This window comes from Medicago sativa, chromosome 2 (assembly GCF_051527215.1).
Source record: "Medicago sativa cultivar Bolivia chromosome 2, Bolivia_mono, whole genome shotgun sequence".
NCBI lineage: Eukaryota > Viridiplantae > Streptophyta > Magnoliopsida > Fabales > Fabaceae > Medicago > Medicago sativa.
Window position 1 is genome coordinate 50,028,684 of NC_140750.1, and position 15,825 is coordinate 50,044,508.

Below are 15,825 nucleotides of genomic sequence, written 5' to 3' on the forward strand. Positions count from 1 at the left end.
TCTATTCGTTAATTAACGTAATTTGACGTCTTTTTTGAAAAATAAACTTAGAAATGCATATATACAATTACAACGCTTTACTTTCAGGTGCGATCATACCAGCACTAATGCACCGGATCCCATCAAGACTCCGCAGTTAAGCGTGCTTGGGCGAGAGTAGTACTAGGATGGGTGACCTCCTGGGAAGTCCTTGTGTTGCACCTCTTTTTGCCAAAATTTCGTGTTCTTTTTGTTAATTAGCGTAATTTTACGTCGTTTTTGAAAATTAAACTTCGATTGTATTTCATTTTTTTTCGTTAATTAACGCAACCTAAAACTCTATTCGTTAATTAACGTAATTTGACGTCTTTTTTGAAAAATAAACTTAGAAATGCATATATACAATTACAACGCTTTACTTTCAGGTGCGATCATACCAGCACTAATGCACCGGATCCCATCAGAACTCCGCAGTTAAGCGTGCTTGGGCGAGAGTAGTACTAGGATGGGTGACCTCCTGGGAAGTCCTTGTGTTGCACCTCTTTTTGCCAAAATTTCGTGTTCTTTTTGTTAATTAGCGTAATTTTACGTCGTTTTTGAAAATTAAACTTCGATTGTATTTCATTTTTTTTCGTTAATTAACGCAACCTAAAACTCTATTCGTTAATTAACGTAATTTGACGTCTTTTTTGCAAAATAAACTTAGAAATGCATATATACAATTACAACGCTTTACTTTCAGGTGCGATCATACCAGCACTAATGCACCGGATCCCATCAGAACTCCGCAGTTAAGCGTGCTTGGGCGAGAGTAGTACTAGGATGGGTGACCTCCTGGGATGTCCTTGTGTTGCACCTCTTTTTGCCAAAATTTCGTGTTCTTTTTGTTAATTAGCGTAATTTTACGTCGTTTTTGAAAATTAAACTTCGATTGTATTTCATTTTTTTTCGTTAATTAACGTAACCTAAAACTCTATTCGTTAATTAACGTAATTTGACGTCTTTTTTGAAAAATAAACTTAGAAATGCATATATACAATTACAACGCTTTACTTTCAGGTGCGATCATACCAGCACTAATGCACCGGATCCCATCAGAACTCCGCAGTTAAGCGTGCTTGGGCGAGAGTAGTACTAGGATGGGTGACCTCCTGGGAAGTCCTTGTGTTGCACCTCTTTTTGCCAAAATTTCGTGTTCTTTTTGTTAATTAGCGTAATTTTACGTCGTTTTTGAAAATTAAACTTCGATTGTATTTCATTTTTTTTCGTTAATTAACGCAACCTAAAACTCTATTCGTTAATTAACGTAATTTGACGTCTTTTTTGAAAAATAAACTTAGAAATGCATATATATACAATTACAACGCTTTACTTTCAGGTGCGATCATACCAGCACTAATGCACCGGATCCCATCAGAACTCCGCAGTTAAGCGTGCTTGGGCGAGAGTAGTACTAGGATGGGTGACCTCCTGGGAAGTCCTTGTGTTGCACCTCTTTTTGCCAAAATTTCGTGTTCTTTTTGTTAATTAGCGTAATTTTACGTCGTTTTTGAAAATCAAACTTCGATTGTATTTCATTTTTTTTTCGTTAATTAACGCAACCTAAAACTCTATTCGTTAATTAACGTAATTTGACGTCTTTTTTGAAAAATAAACTTAGAAATGCATATATACAATTACAACGCTTTACTTTCAGGTGCGATCATACCAGCACTAATGCACCGGATCCCATCAGAACTCCGCAGTTAAGCGTGCTTGGGCGAGAGTAGTACTAGGATGGGTGACCTCCTGGGAAGTCCTTGTGTTGCACCTCTTTTTGCCAAAATTTCGTGTTCTTTTTGTATGGGTGACCTCCTCGGAAGTCCTTGTGTTGCACCTCTTTTTGCCAAAATTTCGTGTTCTTTTTGTTAATTAGCGTAATTTTACGTCGTTTTTGAAAATTAAACTTCGATTGTATTTCATTTTTTTTCGTTAATTAACGCAACCTAAAACTCTATTCGTTAATTAACGTAATTTGACGTCTTTTTTGAAAAATAAACTTAGAAATGCATATATACAATTACAACGCTTTACTTTCAGGTGCGATCATACCAGCACTAATGCACCGGATCCCATCAGAACTCCGCAGTTAAGCGTGCTTGGGCGAGAGTAGTACTAGGATGGGTGACCTCCTGGGAAGTCCTTGTGTTGCACCTCTTTTTGCCAAAATTTCGTGTTCTTTTTGTTAATTAGCGTAATTTTACGTCGTTTTTGAAAATTAAACTTCGATTGTATTTCATTTTTTTTCGTTAATTAACGCAACCTAAAACTCTATTCGTTAATTAACGTAATTTGACGTCTTTTTTGAAAAATAAACTTAGAAATGCATATATACAATTACAACGCTTTACTTTCAGGTGCGATCATACCAGCACTAATGCACCGGATCCCATCAGAACTCCGCAGTTAAGCGTGCTTGGGCGAGAGTAGTACTAGGATGGGTGACCTCCTGGGAAGTCCTTGTGTTGCACCTCTTTTTGCCAAAATTTCGTGTTCTTTTTGTTAATTAGCGTAATTTTACGTCGTTTTTGAAAATCAAACTTCGATTGTATTTCATTTTTTTTTCGTTAATTAACGCAACCTAAAACTCTATTCGTTAATTAACGTAATTTGACGTCTTTTTTGAAAAATAAACTTAGAAATGCATATATACAATTACAACGCTTTACTTTCAGGTGCGATCATACCAGCACTAATGCACCGGATCCCATCAGAACTCCGCAGTTAAGCGTGCTTGGGCGAGAGTAGTACTAGGATGGGTGACCTCCTGGGAAGTCCTTGTGTTGCACCTCTTTTTGCCAAAATTTCGTGTTCTTTTTGTATGGGTGACCTCCTGGGAAGTCCTTGTGTTGCACCTCTTTTTGCCAAAATTTCGTGTTCTTTTTGTTAATTAGCGTAATTTTACGTCGTTTTTGAAAATTAAACTTCGATTGTATTTCATTTTTTTTCGTTAATTAACGCAACCTAAAACTCTATTCGTTAATTAACGTAATTTGACGTCTTTTTTGAAAAATAAACTTAGAAATGCATATATACAATTACAACGCTTTACTTTCAGGTGCGATCATACCAGCACTAATGCACCGGATCCCATCAGAACTCCGCAGTTAAGCGTGCTTGGGCGAGAGTAGTACTAGGATGGGTGACCTCCTGGGAAGTCCTTGTGTTGCACCTCTTTTTGCCAAAATTTCGTGTTCTTTTTGTTAATTAGCGTAATTTTACGTCGTTTTTGAAAATTAAACTTCGATTGTATTTCATTTTTTTTCGTTAATTAACGCAACCTAAAACTCTATTCGTTAATTAACGTAATTTGACGTCTTTTTTGAAAAATAAACTTAGAAATGCATATATACAATTACAACGCTTTACTTTCAGGTGCGATCATACCAGCACTAATGCACCGGATCCCATCAGAACTCCGCAGTTAAGCGTGCTTGGGCGAGAGTAGTACTAGGATGGGTGACCTCCTGGGAAGTCCTTGTGTTGCACCTCTTTTTGCCAAAATTTCGTGTTCTTTTTGTTAATTAGCGTAATTTTACGTCGTTTTTGAAAATTAAACTTCGATTGTATTTCATTTTTTTTCGTTAATTAACGCAACCTAAAACTCTATTCGTTAATTAACGTAATTTGACGTCTTTTTTGAAAAATAAACTTAGAAATGCATATATACAATTACAACGCTTTACTTTCAGGTGCGATCATACCAGCACTAATGCACCGGATCCCATCAGAACTCCGCAGTTAAGCGTGCTTGGGCGAGAGTAGTACTAGGATGGGTGACCTCCTGGGAAGTCCTTGTGTTGCACCTCTTTTTGCCAAAATTTCGTGTTCTTTTTGTTAATTAGCGTAATTTTACGTCGTTTTTGAAAATCAAACTTCGATTGTATTTCATTTTTTTTCGTTAATTAACGCAACCTAAAACTCTATTCGTTAATTAACGTAATTTGACGTCTTTTTTGAAAAATAAACTTAGAAATGCATATATACAATTACAACGCTTTACTTTCAGGTGCGATCATACCAGCACTAATGCACCGGATCCCATCAGAACTCCGCAGTTAAGCGTGCTTGGGCGAGAGTAGTACTAGGATGGGTGACCTCCTGGGAAGTCCTTGTGTTGCACCTCTTTTTGCCAAAATTTCGTGTTCTTTTTGTTAATTAGCGTAATTTTACGTCGTTTTTGAAAATTAAACTTCGATTGTATTTCATTTTTTTTCGTTAATTAACGCAACCTAAAACTCTATTCGTTAATTAACGTAATTTGACGTCTTTTTTGCAAAATAAACTTAGAAATGCATATATACAATTACAACGCTTTACTTTCAGGTGCGATCATACCAGCACTAATGCACCGGATCCCATCAGAACTCCGCAGTTAAGCGTGCTTGGGCGAGAGTAGTACTAGGATGGGTGACCTCCTGGGAAGTCCTTGTGTTGCACCTCTTTTTGCCAAAATTTCGTGTTCTTTTTGTTAATTAGCGTAATTTTACGTCATTTTTGAAAATTAAACTTCGATTGTATTTCATTTTTTTTTCGTTAATTAACGCAACCTAAAACTCTATTCGTTAATTAACGTAATTTGACGTCTTTTTTGAAAAATAAACTTAGAAATGCATATATACAATTACAACGCTTTACTTTCAGGTGCGATCATACTAGCACTAATGCACCGGATCCCATCAGAACTCCGCAGTTAAGCGTGCTTGGGCGAGAGTAGTACTAGGATGGGTGACCTCCTGGGAAGTCCTTGTGTTGCACCTCTTTTTGCCAAAATTTCGTGTTCTTTTTGTATGGGTGACCTCCTGGGAAGTCCTTGTGTTGCACCTCTTTTTGCCAAAATTTCGTGTTCTTTTTGTTAATTAGCGTAATTTTACGTCGTTTTTGAAAATTAAACTTCGATTGTATTTCATTTTTTTTCGTTAATTAACGCAACCTAAAACTCTATTCGTTAATTAACGTAATTTGACGTCTTTTTTGAAAAATAAACTTAGAAATGCATATATACAATTACAACGCTTTACTTTCAGGTGCGATCATACCAGCACTAATGCACCGGATCCCATCAGAACTCCGCAGTTAAGCGTGCTTGGGCGAGAGTAGTACTAGGATGGGTGACCTCCTGGGAAGTCCTTGTGTTGCACCTCTTTTTGCCAAAATTTCGTGTTCTTTTTGTTAATTAGCGTAATTTTACGTCGTTTTTGAAAATTAAACTTCGATTGTATTTCATTTTTTTTCGTTAATTAACGCAACCTAAAACTCTATTCGTTAATTAACGTAATTTGACGTCTTTTTTGAAAAATAAACTTAGAAATGCATATATACAATTACAACGCTTTACTTTCAGGTGCGATCATACCAGCACTAATGCACCGGATCCCATCAGAACTCCGCAGTTAAGCGTGCTTGGGCGAGAGTAGTACTAGGATGGGTGACCTCCTGGGAAGTCCTTGTGTTGCACCTCTTTTTGCCAAAATTTCGTGTTCTTTTTGTTAATTAGCGTAATTTTACGTCGTTTTTGAAAATTAAACTTCGATTGTATTTCATTTTTTTTCGTTAATTAACGCAACCTAAAACTCTATTCGTTAATTAACGTAATTTGACGTCTTTTTTGCAAAATAAACTTAGAAATGCATATATACAATTACAACGCTTTACTTTCAGGTGCGATCATACCAGCACTAATGCACCGGATCCCATCAGAACTCCGCAGTTAAGCGTGCTTGGGCGAGAGTAGTACTAGGATGGGTGACCTCCTGGGATGTCCTTGTGTTGCACCTCTTTTTGCCAAAATTTCGTGTTCTTTTTGTTAATTAGCGTAATTTTACGTCGTTTTTGAAAATTAAACTTCGATTGTATTTCATTTTTTTTCGTTAATTAACGCAACCTAAAACTCTATTCGTTAATTAACGTAATTTGACGTCTTTTTTGAAAAATAAACTTAGAAATGCATATATACAATTACAACGCTTTACTTTCAGGTGCGATCATACCAGCACTAATGCACCGGATCCCATCAGAACTCCGCAGTTAAGCGTGCTTGGGCGAGAGTAGTACTAGGATGGGTGACCTCCTGGGAAGTCCTTGTGTTGCACCTCTTTTTGCCAAAATTTCGTGTTCTTTTTGTTAATTAGCGTAATTTTACGTCGTTTTTGAAAATTAAACTTCGATTGTATTTCATTTTTTTTCGTTAATTAACGCAACCTAAAACTCTATTCGTTAATTAACGTAATTTGACGTCTTTTTTGAAAAATAAACTTAGAAATGCATATATACAATTACAACGCTTTACTTTCAGGTGCGATCATACCAGCACTAATGCACCGGATCCCATCAGAACTCCGCAGTTAAGCGTGCTTGGGCGAGAGTAGTACTAGGATGGGTGACCTCCTGGGAAGTCCTTGTGTTGCACCTCTTTTTGCCAAAATTTCGTGTTCTTTTTGTTAATTAGCGTAATTTTACGTCGTTTTTGAAAATTAAACTTCGATTGTATTTCATTTTTTTTCGTTAATTAACGCAACCTAAAACTCTATTCGTTAATTAACGTAATTTGACGTCTTTTTTGAAAAATAAACTTAGAAATGCATATATACAATTACAACGCTTTACTTTCAGGTGCGATCATACCAGCACTAATGCACCGGATCCCATCAGAACTCCGCAGTTAAGCGTGCTTGGGCGAGAGTAGTACTAGGATGGGTGACCTCCTGGGAAGTCCTTGTGTTGCACCTCTTTTTGCCAAAATTTCGTGTTCTTTTTGTTAATTAGCGTAATTTTACGTCGTTTTTGAAAATTAAACTTCGATTGTATTTCATTTTTTTTCGTTAATTAACGCAACCTAAAACTCTATTCGTTAATTAACGTAATTTGACGTCTTTTTTGCAAAATAAACTTAGAAATGCATATATACAATTACAACGCTTTACTTTCAGGTGCGATCATACCAGCACTAATGCACCGGATCCCATCAGAACTCCGCAGTTAAGCGTGCTTGGGCGAGAGTAGTACTAGGATGGGTGACCTCCTGGGATGTCCTTGTGTTGCACCTCTTTTTGCCAAAATTTCGTGTTCTTTTTGTTAATTAGCGTAATTTTACGTCGTTTTTGAAAATTAAACTTCGATTGTATTTCATTTTTTTTCGTTAATTAACGCAACCTAAAACTCTATTCGTTAATTAACGTAATTTGACGTCTTTTTTGAAAAATAAACTTAGAAATGCATATATACAATTACAACGCTTTACTTTCAGGTGCGATCATACCAGCACTAATGCACCGGATCCCATCAGAACTCCGCAGTTAAGCGTGCTTGGGCGAGAGTAGTACTAGGATGGGTGACCTCCTGGGAAGTCCTTGTGTTGCACCTCTTTTTGCCAAAATTTCGTGTTCTTTTTGTTAATTAGCGTAATTTTACGTCGTTTTTGAAAATTAAACTTCGATTGTATTTCATTTTTTTTCGTTAATTAACGCAACCTAAAACTCTATTCGTTAATTAACGTAATTTGACGTCTTTTTTGAAAAATAAACTTAGAAATGCATATATACAATTACAACGCTTTACTTTCAGGTGCGATCATACCAGCACTAATGCACCGGATCCCATCAGAACTCCGCAGTTAAGCGTGCTTGGGCGAGAGTAGTACTAGGATGGGTGACCTCCTGGGAAGTCCTTGTGTTGCACCTCTTTTTGCCAAAATTTCGTGTTCTTTTTGTTAATTAGCGTAATTTTACGTCGTTTTTGAAAATCAAACTTCGATTGTATTTCATTTTTTTTCGTTAATTAACGCAACCTAAAACTCTATTCGTTAATTAACGTAATTTGACGTCTTTTTTGAAAAATAAACTTAGAAATGCATATATACAATTACAACGCTTTACTTTCAGGTGCGATCATACCAGCACTAATGCACCGGATCCCATCAGAACTCCGCAGTTAAGCGTGCTTGGGCGAGAGTAGTACTAGGATGGGTGACCTCCTGGGAAGTCCTTGTGTTGCACCTCTTTTTGCCAAAATTTCGTGTTCTTTTTGTTAATTAGCGTAATTTTACGTCGTTTTTGAAAATTAAACTTCGATTGTATTTCATTTTTTTTCGTTAATTAACGCAACCTAAAACTCTATTCGTTAATTAACGTAATTTGACGTCTTTTTTGAAAAATAAACTTAGAAATGCATATATACAATTACAACGCTTTACTTTCAGGTGCGATCATACCAGCACTAATGCACCGGATCCCATCAGAACTCCGCAGTTAAGCGTGCTTGGGCGAGAGTAGTACTAGGATGGGTGACCTCCTGGGAAGTCCTTGTGTTGCACCTCTTTTTGCCAAAATTTCGTGTTCTTTTTGTTAATTAGCGTAATTTTACGTCGTTTTTGAAAATTAAACTTCGATTGTATTTCATTTTTTTTCGTTAATTAACGCAACCTAAAACTCTATTCGTTAATTAACGTAATTTGACGTCTTTTTTGAAAAATAAACTTAGAAATGCATATATACAATTACAACGCTTTACTTTCAGGTGCGATCATACCAGCACTAATGCACCGGATCCCATCAGAACTCCGCAGTTAAGCGTGCTTGGGCGAGAGTAGTACTAGGATGGGTGACCTCCTGGGAAGTCCTTGTGTTGCACCTCTTTTTGCCAAAATTTCGTGTTCTTTTTGTTAATTAGCGTAATTTTACGTCGTTTTTGAAAATTAAACTTCGATTGTATTTCATTTTTTTTCGTTAATTAACGCAACCTAAAACTCTATTCGTTAATTAACGTAATTTGACGTCTTTTTTGCAAAATAAACTTAGAAATGCATATATACAATTACAACGCTTTACTTTCAGGTGCGATCATACCAGCACTAATGCACCGGATCCCATCAGAACTCCGCAGTTAAGCGTGCTTGGGCGAGAGTAGTACTAGGATGGGTGACCTCCTGGGATGTCCTTGTGTTGCACCTCTTTTTGCCAAAATTTCGTGTTCTTTTTGTTAATTAGCGTAATTTTACGTCGTTTTTGAAAATTAAACTTCGATTGTATTTCATTTTTTTTCGTTAATTAACGCAACCTAAAACTCTATTCGTTAATTAACGTAATTTGACGTCTTTTTTGAAAAATAAACTTAGAAATGCATATATACAATTACAACGCTTTACTTTCAGGTGCGATCATACCAGCACTAATGCACCGGATCCCATCAGAACTCCGCAGTTAAGCGTGCTTGGGCGAGAGTAGTACTAGGATGGGTGACCTCCTGGGAAGTCCTTGTGTTGCACCTCTTTTTGCCAAAATTTCGTGTTCTTTTTGTTAATTAGCGTAATTTTACGTCGTTTTTGAAAATTAAACTTCGATTGTATTTCATTTTTTTTCGTTAATTAACGCAACCTAAAACTCTATTCGTTAATTAACGTAATTTGACGTCTTTTTTGAAAAATAAACTTAGAAATGCATATATACAATTACAACGCTTTACTTTCAGGTGCGATCATACCAGCACTAATGCACCGGATCCCATCAGAACTCCGCAGTTAAGCGTGCTTGGGCGAGAGTAGTACTAGGATGGGTGACCTCCTGGGAAGTCCTTGTGTTGCACCTCTTTTTGCCAAAATTTCGTGTTCTTTTTGTTAATTAGCGTAATTTTACGTCGTTTTTGAAAATCAAACTTCGATTGTATTTCATTTTTTTTCGTTAATTAACGCAACCTAAAACTCTATTCGTTAATTAACGTAATTTGACGTCTTTTTTGAAAAATAAACTTAGAAATGCATATATACAATTACAACGCTTTACTTTCAGGTGCGATCATACCAGCACTAATGCACCGGATCCCATCAGAACTCCGCAGTTAAGCGTGCTTGGGCAAGAGTAGTACTAGGATGGGTGACCTCCTGGGAAGTCCTTGTGTTGCACCTCTTTTTGCCAAAATTTCGTGTTCTTTTTGTTAATTAGCGTAATTTTACGTCGTTTTTGAAAATTAAACTTCGATTGTATTTCATTTTTTTTCGTTAATTAACGCAACCTAAAACTCTATTCGTTAATTAACGTAATTTGACGTCTTTTTTGAAAAATAAACTTAGAAATGCATATATACAATTACAACGCTTTACTTTCAGGTGCGATCATACCAGCACTAATGCACCGGATCCCATCAGAACTCCGCAGTTAAGCGTGCTTGGGCGAGAGTAGTACTAGGATGGGTGACCTCCTGGGAAGTCCTTGTGTTGCACCTCTTTTTGCCAAAATTTCGTGTTCTTTTTGTTAATTAGCGTAATTTTACGTCGTTTTTGAAAATTAAACTTCGATTGTATTTCATTTTTTTTTCGTTAATTAACGCAACCTAAAACTCTATTCGTTAATTAACGTAATTTGACGTCTTTTTTGAAAAATAAACTTAGAAATGCATATATACAATTACAACGCTTTACTTTCAGGTGCGATCATACCAGCACTAATGCACCGGATCCCATCAGAACTCCGCAGTTAAGCGTGCTTGGGCGAGAGTAGTACTAGGATGGGTGACCTCCTGGGAAGTCCTTGTGTTGCACCTCTTTTTGCCAAAATTTCGTGTTCTTTTTGTTAATTAGCGTAATTTTACGTCGTTTTTGAAAATTAAACTTCGATTGTATTTCATTTTTTTTCGTTAATTAACGCAACCTAAAACTCTATTCGTTAATTAACGTAATTTGACGTCTTTTTTGAAAAATAAACTTAGAAATGCATATATACAATTACAACGCTTTACTTTCAGGTGCGATCATACCAGCACTAATGCACCGGATCCCATCAGAACTCCGCAGTTAAGCGTGCTTGGGCGAGAGTAGTACTAGGATGGGTGACCTCCTGGGAAGTCCTTGTGTTGCACCTCTTTTTGCCAAAATTTCGTGTTCTTTTTGTTAATTAGCGTAATTTTACGTCGTTTTTGAAAATTAAACTTCGATTGTATTTCATTTTTTTTTCGTTAATTAACGCAACCTAAAACTCTATTCGTTAATTAACGTAATTTGACGTCTTTTTTGAAAAATAAACTTAGAAATGCATATATACAATTACAACGCTTTACTTTCAGGTGCGATCATACCAGCACTAATGCACCGGATCCCATCAGAACTCCGCAGTTAAGCGTGCTTGGGCGAGAGTAGTACTAGGATGGGTGACCTCCTGGGAAGTCCTTGTGTTGCACCTCTTTTTGCCAAAATTTCGTGTTCTTTTTGTTAATTAGCGTAATTTTACGTCGTTTTTGAAAATTAAACTTCGATTGTATTTCATTTTTTTTCGTTAATTAACGCAACCTAAAACTCTATTCGTTAATTAACGTAATTTGACGTCTTTTTTGAAAAATAAACTTAGAAATGCATATATACAATTACAACGCTTTACTTTCAGGTGCGATCATACCAGCACTAATGCACCGGATCCCATCAGAACTCCGCAGTTAAGCGTGCTTGGGCGAGAGTAGTACTAGGATGGGTGACCTCCTGGGAAGTCCTTGTGTTGCACCTCTTTTTGCCAAAATTTCGTGTTCTTTTTGTTAATTAGCGTAATTTTACGTCGTTTTTGAAAATTAAACTTCGATTGTATTTCATTTTTTTTCGTTAATTAACGCAACCTAAAACTCTATTCGTTAATTAACGTAATTTGACGTCTTTTTTGCAAAATAAACTTAGAAATGCATATATACAATTACAACGCTTTACTTTCAGGTGCGATCATACCAGCACTAATGCACCGGATCCCATCAGAACTCCGCAGTTAAGCGTGCTTGGGCGAGAGTAGTACTAGGATGGGTGACCTCCTGGGATGTCCTTGTGTTGCACCTCTTTTTGCCAAAATTTCGTGTTCTTTTTGTTAATTAGCGTAATTTTACGTCGTTTTTGAAAATTAAACTTCGATTGTATTTCATTTTTTTTCGTTAATTAACGCAACCTAAAACTCTATTCGTTAATTAACGTAATTTGACGTCTTTTTTGAAAAATAAACTTAGAAATGCATATATACAATTACAACGCTTTACTTTCAGGTGCGATCATACCAGCACTAATGCACCGGATCCCATCAGAACTCCGCAGTTAAGCGTGCTTGGGCGAGAGTAGTACTAGGATGGGTGACCTCCTGGGAAGTCCTTGTGTTGCACCTCTTTTTGCCAAAATTTCGTGTTCTTTTTGTTAATTAGCGTAATTTTACGTCGTTTTTGAAAATTAAACTTCGATTGTATTTCATTTTTTTTCGTTAATTAACGCAACCTAAAACTCTATTCGTTAATTAACGTAATTTGACGTCTTTTTTGCAAAATAAACTTAGAAATGCATATATACAATTACAACGCTTTACTTTCAGGTGCGATCATACCAGCACTAATGCACCGGATCCCATCAGAACTCCGCAGTTAAGCGTGCTTGGGCGAGAGTAGTACTAGGATGGGTGACCTCCTGGGATGTCCTTGTGTTGCACCTCTTTTTGCCAAAATTTCGTGTTCTTTTTGTTAATTAGCGTAATTTTATGTCGTTTTTGAAAATTAAACTTCGATTGTATTTCATTTTTTTTCGTTAATTAACGCAACCTAAAACTCTATTCGTTAATTAACGTAATTTGACGTCTTTTTTGAAAAATAAACTTAGAAATGCATATATACAATTACAACGCTTTACTTTCAGGTGCGATCATACCAGCACTAATGCACCGGATCCCATCAGAACTCCGCAGTTAAGCGTGCTTGGGCGAGAGTAGTACTAGGATGGGTGACCTCCTGGGAAGTCCTTGTGTTGCACCTCTTTTTGCCAAAATTTCGTGTTCTTTTTGTTAATTAGCGTAATTTTACGTCGTTTTTGAAAATTAAACTTCGATTGTATTTCATTTTTTTTTCGTTAATTAACGCAACCTAAAACTCTATTCGTTAATTAACGTAATTTGACGTCTTTTTTGAAAAATAAACTTAGAAATGCATATATACAATTACAACGCTTTACTTTCAGGTGCGATCATACCAGCACTAATGCACCGGATCCCATCAGAACTCCGCAGTTAAGCGTGCTTGGGCGAGAGTAGTACTAGGATGGGTGACCTCCTGGGAAGTCCTTGTGTTGCACCTCTTTTTGCCAAAATTTCGTGTTCTTTTTGTTAATTAGCGTAATTTTACGTCGTTTTTGAAAATTAAACTTCGATTGTATTTCATTTTTTTTCGTTAATTAACGCAACCTAAAACTCTATTCGTTAATTAACGTAATTTGACGTCTTTTTTGAAAAATAAACTTAGAAATGCATATATACAATTACAACGCTTTACTTTCAGGTGCGATCATACCAGCACTAATGCACCGGATCCCATCAGAACTCCGCAGTTAAGCGTGCTTGGGCGAGAGTAGTACTAGGATGGGTGACCTCCTGGGATGTCCTTGTGTTGCACCTCGTTTTGCCAAAATTTCGTGTTCTTTTTGTTAATTAGCGTAATTTTACGTCGTTTTTGAAAATTAAACTTCGATTGTATTTCATTTTTTTTCGTTAATTAACGCAACCTAAAACTCTATTCGTTAATTAATGTAATTTGACGTCTTTTTTGAAAAATAAACTTAGAAATGCATATATACAATTACAACGCTTTACTTTCAGGTGCGATCATACCAGCACTAATGCACCGGATCCCATCAGAACTCCGCAGTTAAGCGTGCTTGGGCGAGAGTAGTACTAGGATGGGTGACCTCCTGGGAAGTCCTTGTGTTGCACCTCTTTTTGCCAAAATTTCGTGTTCTTTTTGTTAATTAGCGTAATTTTACGTCGTTTTTGAAAATTAAACTTCGATTGTATTTCATTTTTTTTCGTTAATTAACGCAACCTAAAACTCTATTCGTTAATTAACGTAATTTGACGTCTTTTTTGAAAAATAAACTTAGAAATGCATATATACAATTACAACGCTTTACTTTCAGGTGCGATCATACCAGCACTAATGCACCGGATCCCATCAGAACTCCGCAGTTAAGCGTGCTTGGGCGAGAGTAGTACTAGGATGGGTGACCTCCTGGGAAGTCCTTGTGTTGCACCTCTTTTTGCCAAAATTTCGTGTTCTTTTTGTTAATTAGCGTAATTTTACGTCGTTTTTGAAAATTAAACTTCGATTGTATTTCATTTTTTTTCGTTAATTAACGCAACCTAAAACTCTATTCGTTAATTAACGTAATTTGACGTCTTTTTTGCAAAATAAACTTAGAAATGCATATATACAATTACAACGCTTTACTTTCAGGTGCGATCATACCAGCACTAATGCACCGGATCCCATCAGAACTCCGCAGTTAAGCGTGCTTGGGCGAGAGTAGTACTAGGATGGGTGACCTCCTGGGATGTCCTTGTGTTGCACCTCTTTTTGCCAAAATTTCGTGTTCTTTTTGTTAATTAGCGTAATTTTACGTCGTTTTTGAAAATTAAACTTCGATTGTATTTCATTTTTTTTCGTTAATTAACGCAACCTAAAACTCTATTCGTTAATTAACGTAATTTGACGTCTTTTTTGAAAAATAAACTTAGAAATGCATATATACAATTACAACGCTTTACTTTCAGGTGCGATCATACCAGCACTAATGCACCGGATCCCATCAGAACTCCGCAGTTAAGCGTGCCTGGGCGAGAGTAGTACTAGGATGGGTGACCTCCTGGGAAGTCCTTGTGTTGCACCTCTTTTTGCCAAAATTTCGTGTTCTTTTTGTTAATTAGCGTAATTTTACGTCGTTTTTGAAAATTAAACTTCGATTGTATTTCATTTTTTTTCGTTAATTAACGCAACCTAAAACTCTATTCGTTAATTAACGTAATTTGACGTCTTTTTTGAAAAATAAACTTAGAAATGCATATATACAATTACAACGCTTTACTTTCAGGTGCGATCATACCAGCACTAATGCACCGGATCCCATCAGAACTCCGCAGTTAAGCGTGCTTGGGCGAGAGTATCCTAGTGCAACACAAGGACTTCCCAGGAGGTCACCCATCCTAGTACTACTCTCGCCCAAGCACGCTTAACTGCGGAGTTCTGATGGGATCCGGTGCATTAGTGCTGGTATGATCGCACCTGAAAGTAAAGCGTTGTAATTGTATATATGCATTTCTAAGTTTATTTTTCAAAAAAGACGTCAAATTACGTTAATTAACGAATAGAGTTTTAGGTTGCGTTAATTAACGAAAAAAAATGAAATACAATCGAAGTTTAATTTTCAAAAACGACGTAAAATTACGCTAATTAACAAAAAGAACACGAAATTTTGGCAAAAAGAGGTGCAACACAAGGACTTCCCAGGAGGTCACCCATCCTAGTACTACTCTCGCCCAAGCACGCTTAACTGCGGAGTTCTGATGGGATCCGGTGCATTAGTGCTGGTATGATCGCACCTGAAAGTAAAGCGTTGTAATTGTATATATGCATTTCTAAGTTTATTTTTCAAAAAAGACGTCAAATTACGTTAATTAACGAATAGAGTTTTAGGTTGCGTTAATTAACGAAAAAAAATGAAATACAATCGAAGTTTAATTTTCAAAAACGACGTAAAATTACGCTAATTAACAAAAAGAACACGAAATTTTGGCAAAAAGAGGTGCAACACAAGGACTTCCCAGGAGGTCACCCATCCTAGTACTACTCTCGCCCAAGCACGCTTAACTGCGGAGTTCTGATGGGATCCGGTGCATTAGTGCTGGTATGATCGCACCTGAAAGTAAAGCGTTGTAATTGTATATATGCATTTCTAAGTTTATTTTTCAAAAAAGACGTCAAATTACGTTAATTAACGAATAGAGTTTTAGGTTGCGTTAATTAACGAAAAAAAATGAAATA

The 15,825-nt window shown here is 36.5% G+C and overlaps 49 non-coding genes across 49 annotated transcripts; 46 read left to right on the forward strand and 3 right to left on the reverse strand.

Annotated features, from left to right (window-relative positions):
• Positions 1–85: 85 nt before the first annotated feature.
• Positions 86–204, forward strand: LOC146947491 (5S ribosomal RNA). The gene has a single exon (XR_015029324.1). It is a non-coding gene; the product is annotated as a 5S ribosomal RNA (ribosomal RNA).
• A 198-nt stretch (positions 205–402) lies between these two features.
• Positions 403–521, forward strand: LOC146947492 (5S ribosomal RNA). Its single transcript, XR_015029700.1, has one exon. It is a non-coding gene; the product is annotated as a 5S ribosomal RNA (ribosomal RNA).
• A 198-nt stretch (positions 522–719) lies between these two features.
• On the forward strand, positions 720–838 carry LOC146947493 (5S ribosomal RNA). Its single transcript, XR_015029201.1, has one exon. It is a non-coding gene; the product is annotated as a 5S ribosomal RNA (ribosomal RNA).
• A 198-nt stretch (positions 839–1,036) lies between these two features.
• LOC146947494 (5S ribosomal RNA) lies at positions 1,037–1,155 on the forward strand. Its single transcript, XR_015029701.1, has one exon. It is a non-coding gene; the product is annotated as a 5S ribosomal RNA (ribosomal RNA).
• Positions 1,156–1,355: 200 nt separating this feature from the next.
• Positions 1,356–1,474, forward strand: LOC146947495 (5S ribosomal RNA). The gene has a single exon (XR_015029703.1). It is a non-coding gene; the product is annotated as a 5S ribosomal RNA (ribosomal RNA).
• A 199-nt stretch (positions 1,475–1,673) lies between these two features.
• On the forward strand, positions 1,674–1,792 carry LOC146947496 (5S ribosomal RNA). Its single transcript, XR_015029704.1, has one exon. It is a non-coding gene; the product is annotated as a 5S ribosomal RNA (ribosomal RNA).
• Positions 1,793–2,056: 264 nt separating this feature from the next.
• LOC146947497 (5S ribosomal RNA) lies at positions 2,057–2,175 on the forward strand. The gene has a single exon (XR_015029705.1). It is a non-coding gene; the product is annotated as a 5S ribosomal RNA (ribosomal RNA).
• A 198-nt stretch (positions 2,176–2,373) lies between these two features.
• LOC146947498 (5S ribosomal RNA) lies at positions 2,374–2,492 on the forward strand. Its single transcript, XR_015029706.1, has one exon. It is a non-coding gene; the product is annotated as a 5S ribosomal RNA (ribosomal RNA).
• A 199-nt stretch (positions 2,493–2,691) lies between these two features.
• On the forward strand, positions 2,692–2,810 carry LOC146947499 (5S ribosomal RNA). Its single transcript, XR_015029707.1, has one exon. It is a non-coding gene; the product is annotated as a 5S ribosomal RNA (ribosomal RNA).
• Positions 2,811–3,074: 264 nt separating this feature from the next.
• On the forward strand, positions 3,075–3,193 carry LOC146947500 (5S ribosomal RNA). Its single transcript, XR_015029708.1, has one exon. It is a non-coding gene; the product is annotated as a 5S ribosomal RNA (ribosomal RNA).
• A 198-nt stretch (positions 3,194–3,391) lies between these two features.
• LOC146947501 (5S ribosomal RNA) lies at positions 3,392–3,510 on the forward strand. The gene has a single exon (XR_015029709.1). It is a non-coding gene; the product is annotated as a 5S ribosomal RNA (ribosomal RNA).
• Positions 3,511–3,708: 198 nt separating this feature from the next.
• Positions 3,709–3,827, forward strand: LOC146947502 (5S ribosomal RNA). Its single transcript, XR_015029710.1, has one exon. It is a non-coding gene; the product is annotated as a 5S ribosomal RNA (ribosomal RNA).
• Positions 3,828–4,025: 198 nt separating this feature from the next.
• On the forward strand, positions 4,026–4,144 carry LOC146947503 (5S ribosomal RNA). The gene has a single exon (XR_015029711.1). It is a non-coding gene; the product is annotated as a 5S ribosomal RNA (ribosomal RNA).
• A 198-nt stretch (positions 4,145–4,342) lies between these two features.
• Positions 4,343–4,461, forward strand: LOC146947504 (5S ribosomal RNA). Its single transcript, XR_015029712.1, has one exon. It is a non-coding gene; the product is annotated as a 5S ribosomal RNA (ribosomal RNA).
• Positions 4,462–4,660: 199 nt separating this feature from the next.
• On the forward strand, positions 4,661–4,779 carry LOC146947505 (5S ribosomal RNA). Its single transcript, XR_015028948.1, has one exon. It is a non-coding gene; the product is annotated as a 5S ribosomal RNA (ribosomal RNA).
• A 264-nt stretch (positions 4,780–5,043) lies between these two features.
• Positions 5,044–5,162, forward strand: LOC146947506 (5S ribosomal RNA). The gene has a single exon (XR_015029714.1). It is a non-coding gene; the product is annotated as a 5S ribosomal RNA (ribosomal RNA).
• Positions 5,163–5,360: 198 nt separating this feature from the next.
• LOC146947507 (5S ribosomal RNA) lies at positions 5,361–5,479 on the forward strand. Its single transcript, XR_015029715.1, has one exon. It is a non-coding gene; the product is annotated as a 5S ribosomal RNA (ribosomal RNA).
• A 198-nt stretch (positions 5,480–5,677) lies between these two features.
• Positions 5,678–5,796, forward strand: LOC146947508 (5S ribosomal RNA). Its single transcript, XR_015029202.1, has one exon. It is a non-coding gene; the product is annotated as a 5S ribosomal RNA (ribosomal RNA).
• A 198-nt stretch (positions 5,797–5,994) lies between these two features.
• Positions 5,995–6,113, forward strand: LOC146947509 (5S ribosomal RNA). Its single transcript, XR_015029716.1, has one exon. It is a non-coding gene; the product is annotated as a 5S ribosomal RNA (ribosomal RNA).
• Positions 6,114–6,311: 198 nt separating this feature from the next.
• Positions 6,312–6,430, forward strand: LOC146947510 (5S ribosomal RNA). Its single transcript, XR_015029717.1, has one exon. It is a non-coding gene; the product is annotated as a 5S ribosomal RNA (ribosomal RNA).
• A 198-nt stretch (positions 6,431–6,628) lies between these two features.
• On the forward strand, positions 6,629–6,747 carry LOC146947511 (5S ribosomal RNA). Its single transcript, XR_015029718.1, has one exon. It is a non-coding gene; the product is annotated as a 5S ribosomal RNA (ribosomal RNA).
• A 198-nt stretch (positions 6,748–6,945) lies between these two features.
• LOC146947512 (5S ribosomal RNA) lies at positions 6,946–7,064 on the forward strand. Its single transcript, XR_015029203.1, has one exon. It is a non-coding gene; the product is annotated as a 5S ribosomal RNA (ribosomal RNA).
• A 198-nt stretch (positions 7,065–7,262) lies between these two features.
• On the forward strand, positions 7,263–7,381 carry LOC146947513 (5S ribosomal RNA). The gene has a single exon (XR_015029719.1). It is a non-coding gene; the product is annotated as a 5S ribosomal RNA (ribosomal RNA).
• A 198-nt stretch (positions 7,382–7,579) lies between these two features.
• On the forward strand, positions 7,580–7,698 carry LOC146947514 (5S ribosomal RNA). The gene has a single exon (XR_015029720.1). It is a non-coding gene; the product is annotated as a 5S ribosomal RNA (ribosomal RNA).
• Positions 7,699–7,896: 198 nt separating this feature from the next.
• Positions 7,897–8,015, forward strand: LOC146947515 (5S ribosomal RNA). Its single transcript, XR_015029721.1, has one exon. It is a non-coding gene; the product is annotated as a 5S ribosomal RNA (ribosomal RNA).
• Positions 8,016–8,213: 198 nt separating this feature from the next.
• Positions 8,214–8,332, forward strand: LOC146947516 (5S ribosomal RNA). Its single transcript, XR_015029722.1, has one exon. It is a non-coding gene; the product is annotated as a 5S ribosomal RNA (ribosomal RNA).
• A 198-nt stretch (positions 8,333–8,530) lies between these two features.
• On the forward strand, positions 8,531–8,649 carry LOC146947517 (5S ribosomal RNA). Its single transcript, XR_015029723.1, has one exon. It is a non-coding gene; the product is annotated as a 5S ribosomal RNA (ribosomal RNA).
• A 198-nt stretch (positions 8,650–8,847) lies between these two features.
• On the forward strand, positions 8,848–8,966 carry LOC146947518 (5S ribosomal RNA). Its single transcript, XR_015029204.1, has one exon. It is a non-coding gene; the product is annotated as a 5S ribosomal RNA (ribosomal RNA).
• A 198-nt stretch (positions 8,967–9,164) lies between these two features.
• LOC146947519 (5S ribosomal RNA) lies at positions 9,165–9,283 on the forward strand. Its single transcript, XR_015029725.1, has one exon. It is a non-coding gene; the product is annotated as a 5S ribosomal RNA (ribosomal RNA).
• A 198-nt stretch (positions 9,284–9,481) lies between these two features.
• LOC146947520 (5S ribosomal RNA) lies at positions 9,482–9,600 on the forward strand. Its single transcript, XR_015029726.1, has one exon. It is a non-coding gene; the product is annotated as a 5S ribosomal RNA (ribosomal RNA).
• A 198-nt stretch (positions 9,601–9,798) lies between these two features.
• LOC146947521 (5S ribosomal RNA) lies at positions 9,799–9,917 on the forward strand. Its single transcript, XR_015029634.1, has one exon. It is a non-coding gene; the product is annotated as a 5S ribosomal RNA (ribosomal RNA).
• A 198-nt stretch (positions 9,918–10,115) lies between these two features.
• Positions 10,116–10,234, forward strand: LOC146947522 (5S ribosomal RNA). The gene has a single exon (XR_015029727.1). It is a non-coding gene; the product is annotated as a 5S ribosomal RNA (ribosomal RNA).
• A 199-nt stretch (positions 10,235–10,433) lies between these two features.
• On the forward strand, positions 10,434–10,552 carry LOC146947523 (5S ribosomal RNA). The gene has a single exon (XR_015029728.1). It is a non-coding gene; the product is annotated as a 5S ribosomal RNA (ribosomal RNA).
• A 198-nt stretch (positions 10,553–10,750) lies between these two features.
• Positions 10,751–10,869, forward strand: LOC146947524 (5S ribosomal RNA). Its single transcript, XR_015029729.1, has one exon. It is a non-coding gene; the product is annotated as a 5S ribosomal RNA (ribosomal RNA).
• A 199-nt stretch (positions 10,870–11,068) lies between these two features.
• On the forward strand, positions 11,069–11,187 carry LOC146947525 (5S ribosomal RNA). The gene has a single exon (XR_015029730.1). It is a non-coding gene; the product is annotated as a 5S ribosomal RNA (ribosomal RNA).
• Positions 11,188–11,385: 198 nt separating this feature from the next.
• Positions 11,386–11,504, forward strand: LOC146947526 (5S ribosomal RNA). Its single transcript, XR_015029731.1, has one exon. It is a non-coding gene; the product is annotated as a 5S ribosomal RNA (ribosomal RNA).
• A 198-nt stretch (positions 11,505–11,702) lies between these two features.
• On the forward strand, positions 11,703–11,821 carry LOC146947527 (5S ribosomal RNA). Its single transcript, XR_015029205.1, has one exon. It is a non-coding gene; the product is annotated as a 5S ribosomal RNA (ribosomal RNA).
• Positions 11,822–12,019: 198 nt separating this feature from the next.
• On the forward strand, positions 12,020–12,138 carry LOC146947528 (5S ribosomal RNA). Its single transcript, XR_015029732.1, has one exon. It is a non-coding gene; the product is annotated as a 5S ribosomal RNA (ribosomal RNA).
• A 198-nt stretch (positions 12,139–12,336) lies between these two features.
• Positions 12,337–12,455, forward strand: LOC146947529 (5S ribosomal RNA). Its single transcript, XR_015029206.1, has one exon. It is a non-coding gene; the product is annotated as a 5S ribosomal RNA (ribosomal RNA).
• A 198-nt stretch (positions 12,456–12,653) lies between these two features.
• LOC146947530 (5S ribosomal RNA) lies at positions 12,654–12,772 on the forward strand. Its single transcript, XR_015029733.1, has one exon. It is a non-coding gene; the product is annotated as a 5S ribosomal RNA (ribosomal RNA).
• Positions 12,773–12,971: 199 nt separating this feature from the next.
• On the forward strand, positions 12,972–13,090 carry LOC146947531 (5S ribosomal RNA). The gene has a single exon (XR_015029734.1). It is a non-coding gene; the product is annotated as a 5S ribosomal RNA (ribosomal RNA).
• Positions 13,091–13,288: 198 nt separating this feature from the next.
• On the forward strand, positions 13,289–13,407 carry LOC146947532 (5S ribosomal RNA). Its single transcript, XR_015029207.1, has one exon. It is a non-coding gene; the product is annotated as a 5S ribosomal RNA (ribosomal RNA).
• A 198-nt stretch (positions 13,408–13,605) lies between these two features.
• Positions 13,606–13,724, forward strand: LOC146947533 (5S ribosomal RNA). Its single transcript, XR_015029736.1, has one exon. It is a non-coding gene; the product is annotated as a 5S ribosomal RNA (ribosomal RNA).
• Positions 13,725–13,922: 198 nt separating this feature from the next.
• On the forward strand, positions 13,923–14,041 carry LOC146947534 (5S ribosomal RNA). Its single transcript, XR_015029737.1, has one exon. It is a non-coding gene; the product is annotated as a 5S ribosomal RNA (ribosomal RNA).
• Positions 14,042–14,239: 198 nt separating this feature from the next.
• LOC146947535 (5S ribosomal RNA) lies at positions 14,240–14,358 on the forward strand. Its single transcript, XR_015029208.1, has one exon. It is a non-coding gene; the product is annotated as a 5S ribosomal RNA (ribosomal RNA).
• Positions 14,359–14,556: 198 nt separating this feature from the next.
• On the forward strand, positions 14,557–14,675 carry LOC146947536 (5S ribosomal RNA). The gene has a single exon (XR_015028847.1). It is a non-coding gene; the product is annotated as a 5S ribosomal RNA (ribosomal RNA).
• A 274-nt stretch (positions 14,676–14,949) lies between these two features.
• LOC146947537 (5S ribosomal RNA) lies at positions 14,950–15,068 on the reverse strand. Its single transcript, XR_015029248.1, has one exon. It is a non-coding gene; the product is annotated as a 5S ribosomal RNA (ribosomal RNA).
• Positions 15,069–15,266: 198 nt separating this feature from the next.
• On the reverse strand, positions 15,267–15,385 carry LOC146947538 (5S ribosomal RNA). The gene has a single exon (XR_015029738.1). It is a non-coding gene; the product is annotated as a 5S ribosomal RNA (ribosomal RNA).
• A 198-nt stretch (positions 15,386–15,583) lies between these two features.
• On the reverse strand, positions 15,584–15,702 carry LOC146947539 (5S ribosomal RNA). Its single transcript, XR_015029739.1, has one exon. It is a non-coding gene; the product is annotated as a 5S ribosomal RNA (ribosomal RNA).
• Between the last annotated feature and the right edge of the window lie 123 nt (positions 15,703–15,825).